Genomic DNA, 16,814 nt, shown 5'->3' with positions numbered 1-16,814 from the left:
TCTATAGTCTCAACAATCTACGATGCCCCTGAGAGCTCTAAACCTGTATTCATAATCATTAAGAAGCAGACTAATATAGTTAGTCGTATTAATAGATACAGAAATAAATAGACAAAATGGTAAAATTCATATAAAATTAAAAAAAAAAATCCTTTTATGTTATATTAATATTTTGTAATTTAACTTAAGTCATTATGTGCCTATATATGTATAATAATAATATCACTCATACTAATGTGGACAGAGAAACAATAAATAAATTCTAAATTCCAAAAAGTAAATTTGTAATTTATCATCTTTCTACTGCTGCTCTTTAGTTTAGTTTTGATCATTACGTTTCTGAGACTGGAGACTCATAATACATGGTAAGATTCTTAATTCTTTAATATTCCCTGTAAATAATAACCTTATTAAATTTAAAAAAATAATTATATAAAACGGGTGCTTCACTTCCGGAGATAAGAAGCACTTGAAATTCGACTAATATGAACACTCCTCAAAGCACATTGTAAACTCGACTTTTAACCAAATAAGTACGTTTTCACCGATACCTATCAGATCGCGTTAGTGCTGCCCCAAGTGCCACGGTATTTGCGAGTCAAATCTGTCGATAGCCCTGTATCGATCTGTGCCAGCATTGAATGAAATACACGGACGTATATTGCGGGAGTAGCCGCGTGGTCGTTTTATTTACATAAACCACAGATAACATAATATTACATACATAAACTAACTAAATTGATAAAAATGTGTTAAATGATGATTCAATCAGTAGTCTGTACATATGTAGTATATAGTCACAATATATAATTATTCCTAGGCAATACATGACAAATAACACGAAAATCGCAATCTGTCTATAACTGTCGCCCTATATGTGGCGCTGTCAAATTAATTCGATTCGTAGATATTGTGATTCATTAAAAAGAAATGGCTAACAAATTCATATAAAACGTGACAGTAATATATCAGGAAAGGTTTTATCAGGAATAGAAATCTGTTGATTTTTATTTCTATTCCTTACTGCGTTTATTCATTTGTTACTTCTCTATTAAAAATATTAATATACGCTCAAGTGTATAGTTATATTGTGGTTATATATATTTACCGGCGCTTTTCGTACACAATTAAAAATTTATTTAAAGTTATATGTGTATAGATATAAACTAACTCTTGGTTATTTTCGAAGTACTTAATTATTAATGACGATTGATTATTACGTTCTGGCTCGTAAGTCAGTATATCGATAAACAGGATGACGGCCCACCTGATATTAAATAGTAAACATTGATTATATACATAAACAACACTACGAATATATATATATCACGTTATCACGTGACACCCGTCATATCACTCATGCGTTAACATTCCGCCTGCCGTTCAGGCTGATTTACTCATACAAACGATCTTTTACAGGGACTATTTCATTTGCTAGAAACATCTGAGTTACACTTGGAATAGTAACACCATACGAAAAATAAAATGAAACTGAAATTTATGACATACGATTGCTGCGGGTCCACGCAGAATTTTCATCTGTAAATGTCCAGATTTTCTACCATTGTGCTGGATTGGAGCCATTGCTCGTTTTGGTCGATATAACGACTTGGGAATTTGTTCGCCGGCGTCACTTTGAGTGAAGTCCCATGAATATGATTGCTTATGCAGTTATAGTGTTATGGATAATGGCTTCTCAGTACTTTCTACTTAAAATTGAATACTGATGAACTAAAGGTAAATACGTCTACGATCTATGATACGTCAGCTAATTTGTAGACATCATGTTGTTTGTTAAGATATATATGGATACATACTAAAAATTACATTTTATCATTCCATAACAAGAATGTTATATAAGTTCCTTATTATATGCAAATATCACTATATGCAACGATTGTTATGTTGTTCAAGTGCTTATACAATTGTTAATTTGTAGGTATAGATATTCGTATTAAATATATATAACGTTGACGTTGATTAGACTTTGACTATTAGAATAATACTTCCACATAAAAAAGAAATAAAGGAATCCAACCACTATTATATCATAATTAAACCACATATTATGAAATCACCATCAAATTACACGTGAAATTTCCTGCATTCAGATTATAAAGCAATATCATCCTTATTACTATGAAAAAAGAAGTCTAAATACAATTCAAATCCTGCGTACGAAAATATTTCCGAAGGCTATAAATAAAAGACAACCTTAAATATATCAGCGCAAAACACATTTTAATCAAATCACCGGCACCTACTAAAATTTCCACAGAGGCGTTGAGACTGGAAAGAGGTTTATTTTCTATCTTTATCTAATATAGGGTGTAGAATATATTTGTTTCTGTCTCTCGTGGCTCTATTGATTTTCTCTAGGCTTGATGGGGGAAAACAAAAGAAAATAGACTGGCTAATGCTATTAATAAATTTGAAAATTTATATTTATAACGTGACGAGACGTTAATTTTGTATGAACAATAAAGTTATTTGCAATATCTTTGAAGTATTTAGCGTTATCTCCATCTTTTAAATGATCTTAAACATATATAAAATAGATGGCAGTTTTCTATTGGATAGTAGGTACTCTTTTGTGTATTTTAATGTAGTATCTACTGTGTTTCGGTACTTCTAAAATCTAAAGGTATTTTAAATCTATAGGACTTAGGTATAGATACCTATATTAGATAGGAAGTATTTGTGAAACAATATATAGATAACTACATATAGTATGTGGAAGGAATCTTAAGTTTATTTAAAATAGCTTATATAGGTAAAACTTAGGTATATAAAAAATAAACTGGATCCAACGGGCAACACAATCACAATATCTCATAATTATGATTCTAATATATTAGAATTATAATTACCTCCGGGATATGGCATCAAAATTTATACTAATATTATTAAGAGGGAGAAATGATAAAAATAATGGACATGAAAAATAATTTAGAATGCTTTATATGTTGATATATACTTACAACACTAACATAGTTATGAGTTCCCAGTTGAAATCGGAACAGGCAGTGATTACAGGATGACATAACATCGTGGTTCTTAAGAATTGTATATCATACAATATAAATACATACAACAAATGAGGTACCTATATAAAAGACGTCTTAATACATCAGGTAACATTCGGCAAGGATTAACACTTTCCATCTATCGAATTGTCACCTCTCTTGCCATTCCGGTCACAGAAACAAAATGCTAAAATAATTCCGTTTTCGACTTTCCATCAACTGGGCCGATTATTTGTTATTCTAACCAAATAAAAAAGAAAAATCCGCTGTGAAACAGCAACATGAGTACGTTATTGTTTTTCTAAAACGAAACAATGCTTAGTTTGTTAAACTAACTAACAACTAAGGGAGTAGGTATGGTTTTACTATATCTACATAATATTGTTTTACTTTTAAGTTGCCAGATTTCGCATTCGCTTGTCTTAGACAAGACAATTGTAAATTAACAAAAAATCTTTTGCGCTTGCTTTTTTTATTGCTATTGGTGGACAAAAGTATTAGTCGTTTTCAATATAGCTTATAGAAAAAAGATCCTTGAAGGAGTCAGGCGTCGCTGTTGTCGATAGTAGGTAGGTCAATGATGTTGTTATAATAAATGCTGTGAACTTAAACTCCTCCATAAACAAAATGTCATTATTCAATTACGGCATCGGTGGTCTAGGGGTTTAACGCACTGCCTTACTTCCGATGGTCGCGGGTTCGATTCCTCGCACAGCACAAATATTTGTATTCATTGTAGGTAGTAAATATTTGTATGATTGTTTATGTCGGTCTGGACGTTTTCTATGTGTAATATGTATGTATTTATGAAAAATATATATCTATGATCTATGTCCTGAGATTATTATTATATTATTAATTAATAAATAACCTACCTACTTAGAAAACGCACCTATTCTTATAAGAAAAAGTGCTGGCCGCACAAATTAAAATTGAGCCACCACGTCTGTTATTAATTATCATGCTCAATCAAGTAAATCTTGAAATTACTAACAAGTGAATTAACTCAATAATGAAATGTGAGAAATAGAGATTCGTGTATGTGATTTGTCTGTGGGTAACGAATTATAAAATGAAGGTACGTACTTAAATATTGAATAAATTGTTTTTTAAATTAATTCGAAGAATAGTGGTTGGTGGTCTATTTTTATTAATCCTTCTAAATGTATTGGCCATGCACTGTTATAATGTAGGAAAGTCAAACGTTCTCTTAGCACATCTCACTAATTCTTACTGAATATTTCGATGAATAAGTAACTAAAATAATTGAATCTATCAAGCAATTATATTTAGACATATTGCTGTGATAGGTAAAACGTTATTTTTTATTTAATTTTTCTTAAAGGATCAGCCCATATGAAGAAATAGATACAACTATAGATCAATATCGAACAGAAAACAGTTCACCCGCGTGAAATTTACAGCCTATCTGTTATTTTAATGTATAAGCTATATTATACTGCAAAGTTTCAATCAAAATACGTTCAGTAGGTTTTGCGTGAAAGAGGAAAAAACATCCATTCGTACTCACAAACTTTCGCGTTTATAATTTAATAGTAATAATAATAATAACTTTAAGAACCGCACTGTAAGAAAATAAAATTTTTTGCGGAATTGAGTAGGTGCCATCTACTTTTTGATGACAATTAATAATAAGAATGTATTTAGATAATGGTAAATAATAAGGTATTCCAAGCTATTGCAATGGATCCTTATTTTCTAGGAAAAGAGGCATCCTAGAATATATATTTCCATAGACTCCCAAGGGGAAGATGCTAATAATAATGGAATGCGTTTGAAGCAATTGTAATATCCATACAATCGTAAAACATGATGTCACTATTATTGTATGAGGTCGTAAAATAAGTATTTAATATGCACAACGTACGTACCTAACGACGCCTGAGATCCGGATCATTGTCCATAGAATTGGTGGTTAATACGCGGAAATATTATATTCTTTAAACACTTATGTGTTACATAGTACCTTATATGATATTTAGTACTGATATCCTGTGTTTAAATAGGTATCAATCGACCTCTTGAACTGAAATTATTTTTATAACTTGGAATTACAATGGCAAAAAAGCTGATGGACCGTCTGATTATAAATGGTAAACGCCGACCATAAACATGAACCAACAGCACAGCGTATATAAAGTTAAAGGAACCCCTTTGGTAGGTACCACTCATGTGTTGCCATTCCAGAGGACAAAGATGTCATGCACATCAGATTTACAGCTTAAAAAGCATGTCTTAACGGATTAGATTCGTGAAACCTAAAGTTTCTAATGGATAACAAACAATAGCATTTTGGATATATAGATAAGTACTACTTATATCTACTAACACAAAAAAATCCTTAAAACATCTAGTGGACGCGTTAAAGTTGTCTGCGGGTTATTAAAACAACATAAAGCCTAATCTAGTTTCGGACACGTATTTATTGTACTAATAACTCTAATCTCTTTTAAAGTTAAGTCATTCTTTGTTAACATTATTTCTTATTGATGTATTTAAGTGCAATAAAAAATATATAATATAATCTATAAAAGCAAAAGTTTGTGAGAATGAATGTATTTATGGACAGATGTTTGTTACTATTTCACGCAAAAACTGTTGAACACATTTTATGAAACTTTAGACGAAGCTACGCGTTCAAAAATTATAATATAGGTTGTAATAAATTTAACTTCTAACATTTCTTCCTGCCTAGAGTTTGTAATCATTACTTTAATTATTAAATTACTTATTGTAAGTATTTAATTACATCGTCAGAACACCATCAAGATCTGTCATTCAAATAATAACAGCACTAGGAAATGTCAGCACGTCTGTCAATGATGATGTAGATGTCTGTAGTAACACCAATTAGTGTGTACCTACTGTTCTCAATCTAGAAATCTAATGTTTCAATTGCTAGAAGCTATCAATATAAACATAAGATGTATTATCAAATTTGGATTTATTCAGCTGTGCCCGCGGATTCACCTGCGTCACATTTCAATAAAAAAATTCACTCTATGTTATTCTGATGTAGATGCTAGATTGCTGTATTTCATCATAATCCGTTCAGTAGTCTTTACGTGAAAGAGTAACAAACATCCAGACTTACAATCTTTCACTTTTATACTATTATATTCTGATTATTTCTTACTTTTAACAATTAATTAATTTATTATAATGATTCATCTTTTGATGGTTATTTGCGATCCATCCCAGCTACGCGCGGACATTTATATAACCTATGCTTTTCATGGATAATGTAGCTTTCTAATGGGTGAAAGAAGTTTTGATATCGGTCTCTTTATTATTTAGTTTATTCGTCAAAGACTTACAAAAATGCTGATGTATCAACTAACTAACTTTCAGTAAAAATGTAATATTATTTTATAATATTTATAGACAAAATACCCTCAATTGGTTGCTTGTCAATTTCAAAAAGGAACGTTTAGTATCTATACAATAAATAAATACAATAAATATTTTCTTAGAAGAATGGTTTTATTTTCTTAGAAAACACCTAAATTACCTAAATTACTTATATTCTGTTATTTCTCTTTAAAACAATTAAGTTTTCATGGAATCAACTTCTATGTTTTCTCAAAAGAAGACTCTATGAAGAATCGGACGTAGTATCATGCAAAGCAATACTATTGTCCTGTTAAGCTTTTCATCTTGTACTAAAAATATAATAAAACTGCGATGCGAAATTGATCTTCAATTTCGGAACGTGTCTATTTAACCCCTCTCTGTTTTAAACCGACTCCCACTTGCCCGAACAAACAATAAACTCCACTTAATTAAACTCAAACACCAAATAAATACACCCCATTCATAAAACACTGGTCCAATTACATTACAATAACGATATTAAAGTTTAATTACGTGTGTTCGCCCCCTTATCTCGTCCCACGTCCCACCCAATACGCACACACGCAACAGAGAGATCCCATTGGCGGAGAACTAAAGCGGCGTTCGCACATGTAGCTATTTGCGCTATTCAGATACTAACATATACAGGCGGATTTGTTACGAATTATTTTAATTGTATTGTTACTAAGGATGATTTTGTAGATATTTTAGCCGCTATGCAGCTTGCTTTGTAAGATGTGAGTTACTGAAATTACAATATCATCCGTACACTGTAATTTCATGATATCTTAATCCTCTATAATGCCAACGCATGGGTATCCGGAAGTAACGTGATGACGTGATATCCATGTTGCAGCTCATGTATTATAATGTTCATACTACTTACCATTTTTGTTAGTAATGTGGACTGATGACCTCATTGCTAGCAATGTACTTAGGTTAACCACCACGCGGTTGCCCCTAAAAACCATAGTGATAAATTCCTGGTGAATTCGTCACGATAAGTTGACTGAGCTGACCTCGTGCTCATCTTATCATCCTCCAGAGCACCATTCTACTATCACCTATTAAAAAAATCACGTGGGCTGTCAGCTTGTTTTCCATTCCAAACGTAACAAAAACTTTTAGTAGTAGTCATAACTAACTATATTATTGTATAGGGATCTAAATTTGTATGTTTATGATTTTTAATTAATTGTGTTAATCATCGTTGGGACGATAAGACACAGATTAAATAGAGATGAATTCTGACAAAAGTGTTAATTTATACTTAAATTTTCTGACAATCTGTATACCCTATTCAAATCAAATAAAATCGAGTCACTCTCTGTTCTTCAATTGTATTTTATTCGTTTATTGTTTAAAAGAAAATTATTATATTTCATTTATTATCAGTATACTCCTATGAACCAGAATAAATCCAAGTTTTACTAATATATATGCCTAAGAGATTTATCAAGTCTATAACGTACCTATACAGTATTTTAATTAAACATTACTGTTAATTTGATTTCTTTATACCATCATATAATATGAGACTGTTCCGGCAATAGCGACCGCTTCAAGGTCTCCCACGCCTTTCATCTGCCCTTAGATATGTGACTAACATATCGTAGCTTATTTACAAAAGTTCACGTACATCTTGGGCATGTCAGGATATTATTGTTATAAACGCAATTTATTACCGCTGGTGGATGGGCTTTTATTGCATCGCGCCTCGCATCTAACTGACGACAATAATGAGACTCATCATTTTGTACTCTAGTTTTAAGTAGAGCTCACCAACATATAATAACTACAGATGTAGACAATATGGCGGTTACTAAAGTATCCGTCTTATTTACACACAAAATTACCGCCTAGAAAAGACATGCGTTTTTTGAACAGCCTGTAGACGGCCATATTCGCGATAATGACACGTTTAACAGAGCGAGCATCAATGGACGCACGTACAGAACGAGCGTGCAATATCGCTTATGTGCGCTATAAATCGCTTAACACTGTGAGTTAAAACTAAAATATATCTGGAAAGAGGAAGAAATTTAATAAATTACCTACGATTTGTGTGTTCCCATGACTTTATTTATTTATATGTTTCAATATTATTAAATGTCTTGCGTCACATAGAATAAAATAATATTTTTTGCATACCCAAGTATTTGTTTGCGTAGGTTCATTTTGCAGGTTTTTTTCATCCTCCTGACTTAATATATCTTACTAATATTATAATCACAAAAGTTTGTGGGACAGGATGGACGTTACTCTTTCACGAAAAACTACTGAATGGATTTTGATGAAACTTTACAGTACTATAGCTTATGCATTAGAATAACACATATGCTATAATTTAAAAAGATATTTGTAAATTGGGCGAAATATAATGATAAATGTGAAGTAAGTGTAATAAAGACAAAATTGAGCAGGTCAGCTAATTTTTTGTACAAAAGCTATTTTTTTAAGAGTCTTATAAAAGGTAAGGTTAATTGCCTTGTCGTATCCATCTGTTAGGTACTTAAAATCATGAGTACTTTCGTATTTTAACTCTACCATATACCATTACGGTACTTCGTATTATACAAAGTAACATTCGCTTTATTGTACTCCCGACTGGAATGGCACCAGTTAACGCTTACACTAACAGCTCAGTAATGGAGGACAAATATCACCCCACCTCACCCCCGGAACACTCCCAGCACACCCCAGCAAATAAGTACCCCCTGAAAGGGATAGCGAGGGAATAAACTCTATAGAGATATTTATATCGCTAAAAAATCTGCATAGTAAGTATAAATAAAAATAAACGTGGCTTATTTTATGTAATACTACATAATATCCGTTATTTATCTACTTTTTAGGTAAAATAAAATAGCATGTGTCTTTAGACAATTGTCTCGCAATACAATTTGTTTTAGATAGATCTGTTGAATTTATAGTATTAGTATGTAATATTATGTTATCTGTGGTATTAGTATGATTTTTAGCATTATGATATATAATTAAATCGTGACTAGACTAGACTAGTTAGTACTGACAATAAAGTACATGTAGTAACTTGTACTCTATTGTCAATTTAATTACAATAATTATATAGACGGATTTAGCAAGTTTCTGGTTGACAATATACATATTGAACAGTTAGAGTAAAATTGAACTAATTTTTGGGAAAATAAATTGTGTGTGATAAAAGTGGTGACAAAGAAGAAATGCATGAATTCATAGCCATCAAGTAAGTACTTACCTGCTTGATTTTGGGGTGTGTAAAGTATATTGATTTCAACTAATATTCGTCTGTTTATTCCGCTTTTATGCACAAACTGATGAATCAGCTACGATGATAGATATACTATTTTATTATTTTTAGCAAAAAGTATTAATGAGAAGGAAAAATAAGGGTATTTTTTATAAAACTTTTTATACTGTCTTTTCAATTTGAACTGAATATGTAGAAATATTGTACGTAAAGAATAATTGTAAAAATCAACATTAAAGAGAGCGAAGCCGCGGGTAAAAGTTTACTATAAATGAAACCAAAGTTTGATTAAATTATTATTATGCACGTCTACAGTTTTTTCCTCAGCTGTACCTAAGGGGGTATTTGCTAAAGGAGTGATCTTTGCTAGAAATAAGAGGCTAAGACTGTCTCTCCCGTCTCGCTCGTATATCTCTTCTCTTTTCTTGATCATTTACAGTTTTCCATTTTACTGCCACTAGTTTTATTAATAGACTAGCTGTTAAGCGCTATTTCATTCCCTTTTTTTTTAGATAACAACTTGTCTATGTTTGCTTTTATGAAAGGATTCAGTTGTCTAGTATTGAAGATTTGACAATCACTTTTATCTCCGTGTTAAATTACACTTGAATTCGTTCAGCCTTTTAGTCCTACAAAAATTAAATGTATTTAATCCATGGTATAATTGGGATAGTGTGTCACTATCCCATTTATACCATGGAATTGCCACGTTTTTCCTAAGCTTGAAAGTTACATTGAAATGATCGTAATCCTATGAGTGTCTTAAAGAATTTAATGTTTGAAGTTGAATTAGAAATTTAAAACTTCTAACCTGAAGTTTGATGACTGCTGCATTGTAAGGATGAATAAGTACTTAGTAAGTAAGTAGTATATAAGGATTGATTATTATAATAAACAGTCAGTCAGTATACACTCAAATGTTGTACCTATCAATTGCCTAACAGGCACCACTGACACCCTTATATGGCGACCCTGCCATGGGATTAGAATTACTATTGCTATGAATAAAATTTGTAATTTTTATTTTATTTTCTTTTTTACCGAAGAGATGTAAGGATGAATAATGTACTTAGTAAGTAAGTATACTACATAAGGATTGATTATTATAATAAACGACTCAGTATACACTCAAATGTCGTAGGTACCTATCATTGGTCTAACAAGCACCACCCTTATATGGCGACCCTGCCACCCTTATAGCATGACCTGTTAGAAACCCTATGAAAATAACTCTATCTCTAGTTAGGTATTATCAAGAACTGTAATTATTGTAAAGTAAACCTGTTTATCTCATCTTAGTCAGGAGTATTGTCAATTAAGAGCGTTTAGAAGTGTTATATTATAGCTATATAGGTACTATTATTTCTTAACCACGGTTTAGTCCGCTTTTCTAAAGTAAAAGATAGCTTTCATCGGCTTTCTGATATTATGTATCAGAAAGCCTATCATTCATATTTAAAATATTAATTTGAATTAAGCATAGTATATCGGAAAAGGTATAACATAATGGATTCCAGTTCTTTCTGGTAGTTCAGACTATTTATATACCTATATATTTTTTATTACGCAGTAAATTTGGTAGACAAATTGAAGGACTCTTCAGATATACATACATGATTGCCATTTGGAAATCAAATAATAGCCATCAAAGTTTCAATTAGTAATACCACAGATAAGATAATTGGTAATACGTTTTACCTCTGTTGTTCTTTTTTTACAATGGATCCCATGCGGGTGACAAAAACATTTTACGGCATGTATTACATTACGAGAGGACAAAACTATAATTGCGTGTAACGTAACACTTTCCAATCGCTACCACGAGACCAATACAATAACAACAGATATAATAAGATATATGCGTTGAGGTAGAGCGGCCACGTAGCAGTTTATGACGGCCCCACTAAAGTATTCTATACCTAGTGTCAAATTGTAGCTACAGTTGTTAATCAAATACATCGCAAATATTAGCTACTACACATTTCTTTTGTACATATGATTGGAATAAAATTATTACTTAATTTTAAGGCAAGTCCTTCGTATGATTAGCGCACATAAACGCACAAATAAATAGAGAAAAATTACTATAATGAAAAAAATAACAGTTTAACAAGTTCAGTTAATCAAGTTTCTTAAGTACAGTAAACATAGTTTTTTTTATATACTATATCTTCTACGTGCAGCCAGCGGACGGTTATATTATTTTCTTTATATAAATAGGTATCTCTATAAATATCAAAATGGTATGGTAAAATCTTTCACCTTTTTAAATTATATTTTACTCCGTAGAGTAACATAGCTATATATTATGTCAATACCATGTTAACCGCAGCTTTAGCTTCTATTTTTTTAATATCTTAAATACTATATTTTGCCTAACCGTCTTTGCGATACAATGTTACTTCATGCAAATATTGTTACAAAATGCTTTATGACTTGTTCAACCTTTTTGTCAATACGGAGATATTTCTTAAGCTATCTTTTGTCTATCTAAAAAAGAGAAAACACGTCTTAAAAGGTAGTGTTTCATAATTTTCTATCAGAGTTTGAAATAAAGCTGTACAATACAGCCTCGCCACCACGATACACATTTTAAAACACAATGTTGAACATAAACAACATGTAACACGATACTTCCAATCACAGTTTATTGGCCGAAAAGCAATTTTGGCCCGACATAATAAATCCTAAAGCGATAGATTCGCCTCGTTCGACTGTACTCCGCCTTGAATCTGATGTTTGCATCTCTTTACAGAAAAAAATAAATTTACTGATTTATATATTTGATTTTCACAATTATTCAATGCTACAATTAAAAGTTATCTATCTAATTATTAATTATGACAGCCAGGCAGATATTTATTCATCATTTATTAATAATAAATTGTTTGTAGACCGTAGGAATTTTATATTAAAATATTATGCATTCTAAATATACGATATTTATGTACCTATTTATTTTTATATAGGTGTAAACATTTTAGTGTGTAGGTATCTACTTCGTAATTTCGAATCCATTATATTAAATTAATAATGAAGTTAGTACTCTTTCGGACGAATGCTATCTCTAACTCAATACTTTAGTAATGAAACAGCAAATTTTGATTTCATTAGATAAATATCAAAATGAATTTATAAAGCATATCTGTCTCCTTTTACCTTTTTAATAAACATGTATAAATATTTTGTTATGAAACATAATGTATTTTCACCGGAGTTATATTCGAGGCCGATGTAGAGCGCAGTTTTCCGCCAATTCTATTCAATATGTCTGGTGGCTGTAAAGCGAAAATGGACTAGAGAGGAAACTAATAAAAATTCCATCTGAAGCAACAAACGCTTTACAGTAAAATTGTTTTTTCTAGAACACAGAAGAAATTTTCCTTAGAATATAATATTTTAACTACGATTGGTATAAAAATTATTTAAGAACCAATTCAATATTACAAGAAACCGCACTTATTATTTTGTAATTGGCTATTAATTTTGGAAATTATTGCATCTATAACCAGTATTATAAATTTGAAAGTGTATCTGTCAGTTTGTTACCTTTTTAGGTATAAACAATTTGAATTAAGAATTAATGAAATTTAGTATGAAAACAGTCTGTATCACGAGAACGTACTAAGCAGACGAGGTCGCGGGTAATAAATAATATAAACACACAAATAATTCTGATAAATTATTTACCATTATCTACCTAAGTAGTTCTACCGGTCGAATACTTCCAAAGACATATTTGACATTTGATAGCTCTATGAAAGAAAGTTGATTAAGTAATACAATCCGAAATCATTGTCAATTTTCTTATTGTCATAGAGTGTATACCTAATTGTTTTATATTTAGTCTTTGTGTTTTTAGATAGATACACAAAAAATTATTATTATTCAAAGTATAACATATAGTATAACGGATGTGATGTACGAGTACATCTTATTTAATTTTTCAGCAGGTGTCTCATGTTTACAAGAAGTCTTTTCAATTTAAAAGTACCCAAAACCACCACAAATGCTATTGGCGCTTAAATCCGTTCGGAAACTAAAACCTCGAGTAATATTTTCAAATGTTCTCAAACGAAAATTGCTCCCAGAGGTTCGATTGGGAATGAAACGACAAAAGATTTTTGCTCCGAGTAAAAAAAGGAATCCACCAACCGAATTGGGTTGACACACTGAAAGTTTGAAACTCACGTGTGAACAGTGCACACACGAGGGGTCGCGTTACATTGGTTACTCGTAAAAAAGGTTAGAAAGATTGTTTTTGTAAATTGGCCGGTCTATAGATGGTGAGATTGAAATTTGTTTTGGTACACTTCTCGTTTATTTTATTTGTTCGCTTTTGTGCAAATACCGTTGTTGTTGGTGTAGAGTTCTCGATGTGTTTATGTTATATTTAAATATATTTTTCTTTGTGGTATTTCAGTCGGGTGTTATAAAATGTTTATTGATTTTTAACCAACTTCTAAAAGAATGACGTTCTGAATTGGCAGTATATTTTTGAGTATACTATTTGTGTAAATAGATATACATAGGTATAAGTCTTATGAATATAGATGACTTATGACAAGTACATAAGTACATATACATATGTAGGTACCTACCTATGTATATCTATTTACTCATTTTATACAGTGCATGTATAGGTACATTTAATAAAGTACAGAGAATAATAGTGACAAAGTGAACAAGACAAAAAAAGTTGTCGGAGTTTTTATTAAGTAAGTTACACAAAAATATCAACCGATTCAATACAGATTTTACAGTCGACAATCATGTAATTTTTACATTGTCTAATAAATAGCCTACAACTAACAACAGTAACTATTTACACAACCAGTCTAATTTTCTTAAATCTACTTTTTTCTTTAGATATAGCTCATTTTCGCTTTACTAATTTTAAATACATAACTATTTCATGGAGGTTTTTATAAAAACCCGAAATGACACATCTGTTTAACATTCCCTGAACTAATTTGTCGCTAAATATTTGAAATTTGTCTTTACAAAAACAATAGTTTTTTTGTTTCTTTCGAAAACATATTAATAACGAACGTTAACTGTGAAATGATAATCCACGTTTGGCGGAAATATAGGAACCTAGGTGTCACATTATTTTTTTTACCCGTAGTAAAATAAAATAGTGTGAAAAATGTAGTGTAACCTCGGAAGAAATAGTAATTTGTGGTGATACAGGCTTAACAAAAGCATTAATGAAGTACGTAGATAAGCTGCCATTCCAAGGATTTAAGTTTTGACAGGCGAAACGGGAGACCTTTCCGCCGCCCATGCGAACCCGCAACACCAGAGGAATTGCAAGTGCATTGCCAGAAGAAGGAATAAGCTCTTCATTCACTCAAGAATTTTAATGTTGTAATATCGTATTGGTTTGGATATACCATTGCTGGACGGTGATTCCACAATGATGTTATGCATGACAAAATATTATTAAAATATCTGAAAAAAAAAGCACGTTAGAGGACCATCAGATAATTAGGATATTTTAATATACAATATTAGTTTGATTTAATGTTATTTTATCTTTTCTATCACTAACAACATTCACTTAAATCAAATGTTATCTACCAATATTTACTTGAAAAAAAAATATTATTAATAATATAAGCTAAAATGATCATAGCATTAAAAAATATATATTAGTATATCACTTCCCAACATAATAGTTAGGAGTAATCTCTAATACAGTGACAGCTGTTTTGGCGCGCGTGTGGTCGGTGTTCACAAATCAGCAGTAATCCACTTAATCCGACCTGTTTAGTTAACTAATGAGCTCTTTTCGACCTCTAACTTATGGCTTGTAAATTATTATGAAATTACGTTGTCGGATGATCAGATGAATGTGATAAAAAATATTAGTTGTTAACGGTTATTTAACTAAATAAAATTAGATTAGGCGGTAAATAATAAAAAAAGAGTTTAAAGTATTTAAATTAATAGTGAGCACATTTGCTTTGTATGCCTACTTTTTGTAAGGCAAGATAACTCTCTCTGAATAAGTCAGTGTTTTGTTCTCTGAACAATTTCCCATAGGTACCTACTGTGTATACAATTTTTTTATGTATTGTCCATGTAGCAATCAAATAAACAATTCGTATGTAGGTATCTATCTAATAAAATAATACCAAAATAGGAAATCAAATCTCGGCAACATACTCAAATCGTCACTCATTATTAATATAAAAAGTCACTGAATTAGGGAAACTATTTCGGGTGTGTTTCGGAATGTTTTTTCTAATGAACACGTGACAGCATGATAACATCGCCTCGTAATTGCTCAAATGACGGAAAACGACTGAAACGAAACGAGCGAACGATTGATGTTGCGCGGGAAACGTTGAAAAAAGTTTAAAAATCGAATCGTCACGACGATTGTTGGAACACAGGTTTTGTTCTAATTTAAGATAAGCAGATATTTATTTTTTAATTTAATTTCAATTACTTTCAAAGAAAAACAAAAGTGATTATAATGTCAACCAAGTAAGTAAAACTTCAATTTGCACTTATATATTATCTATAGATACGTACTATTGAATTTCAAATATATTTTTAAACAATAGTTAAATTTGTTAACTTACCTATATCATAGAATAACTATCGTACTTAATAGTTATTCTGTACCTATAGCATAATATCAAGAGTTATCGACTGGCTTAAATGATCAGTAGGTATAGCTAATCAATCGAGCCTCTACGTACATGTACCTATCCTTTATTGGTCGCGCAGTTCACATTTAATAAGAGCTAGATTGGGTCGACATACTTATTGAACCTAGATACTCGTACTGAATACCAAACCCAATTATCTGCAGATTTCTAAAAATAGTTGAATATAGTACCTATCCAGAATTGAACTCTACTTTTTCTTACGTTTGATACTGAACTTGCCGATCTCTGTAAAATCGTGGATATTTTTTCGACACCAACCTCTAATATTAAAAATCGAACGCCGCACGTCGATATTTGATTTAGATAAATAGAAGTGTTTATATTCTTAGAAACAATATTGGACTATTTACATTATGACTCTTTAATATAAATACCTTTTTAAGACTCCAGAAATATATTTGCTGTAAACAAAACATCAGATGGTGTGATTTACGTATTTCACTTTGTGTAAAGTTATTTACTCTCCACATACATTTATAG

This window comes from Achroia grisella, unplaced genomic scaffold, assembly GCF_030625045.1.
Source record: "Achroia grisella isolate CSIRO2021 unplaced genomic scaffold, CSIRO_AGI_Agris_v1 utg1576, whole genome shotgun sequence".
NCBI classification, from domain to species: domain Eukaryota; kingdom Metazoa; phylum Arthropoda; class Insecta; order Lepidoptera; family Pyralidae; genus Achroia; species Achroia grisella.
This window is presented reverse-complemented; position numbering follows the sequence as displayed.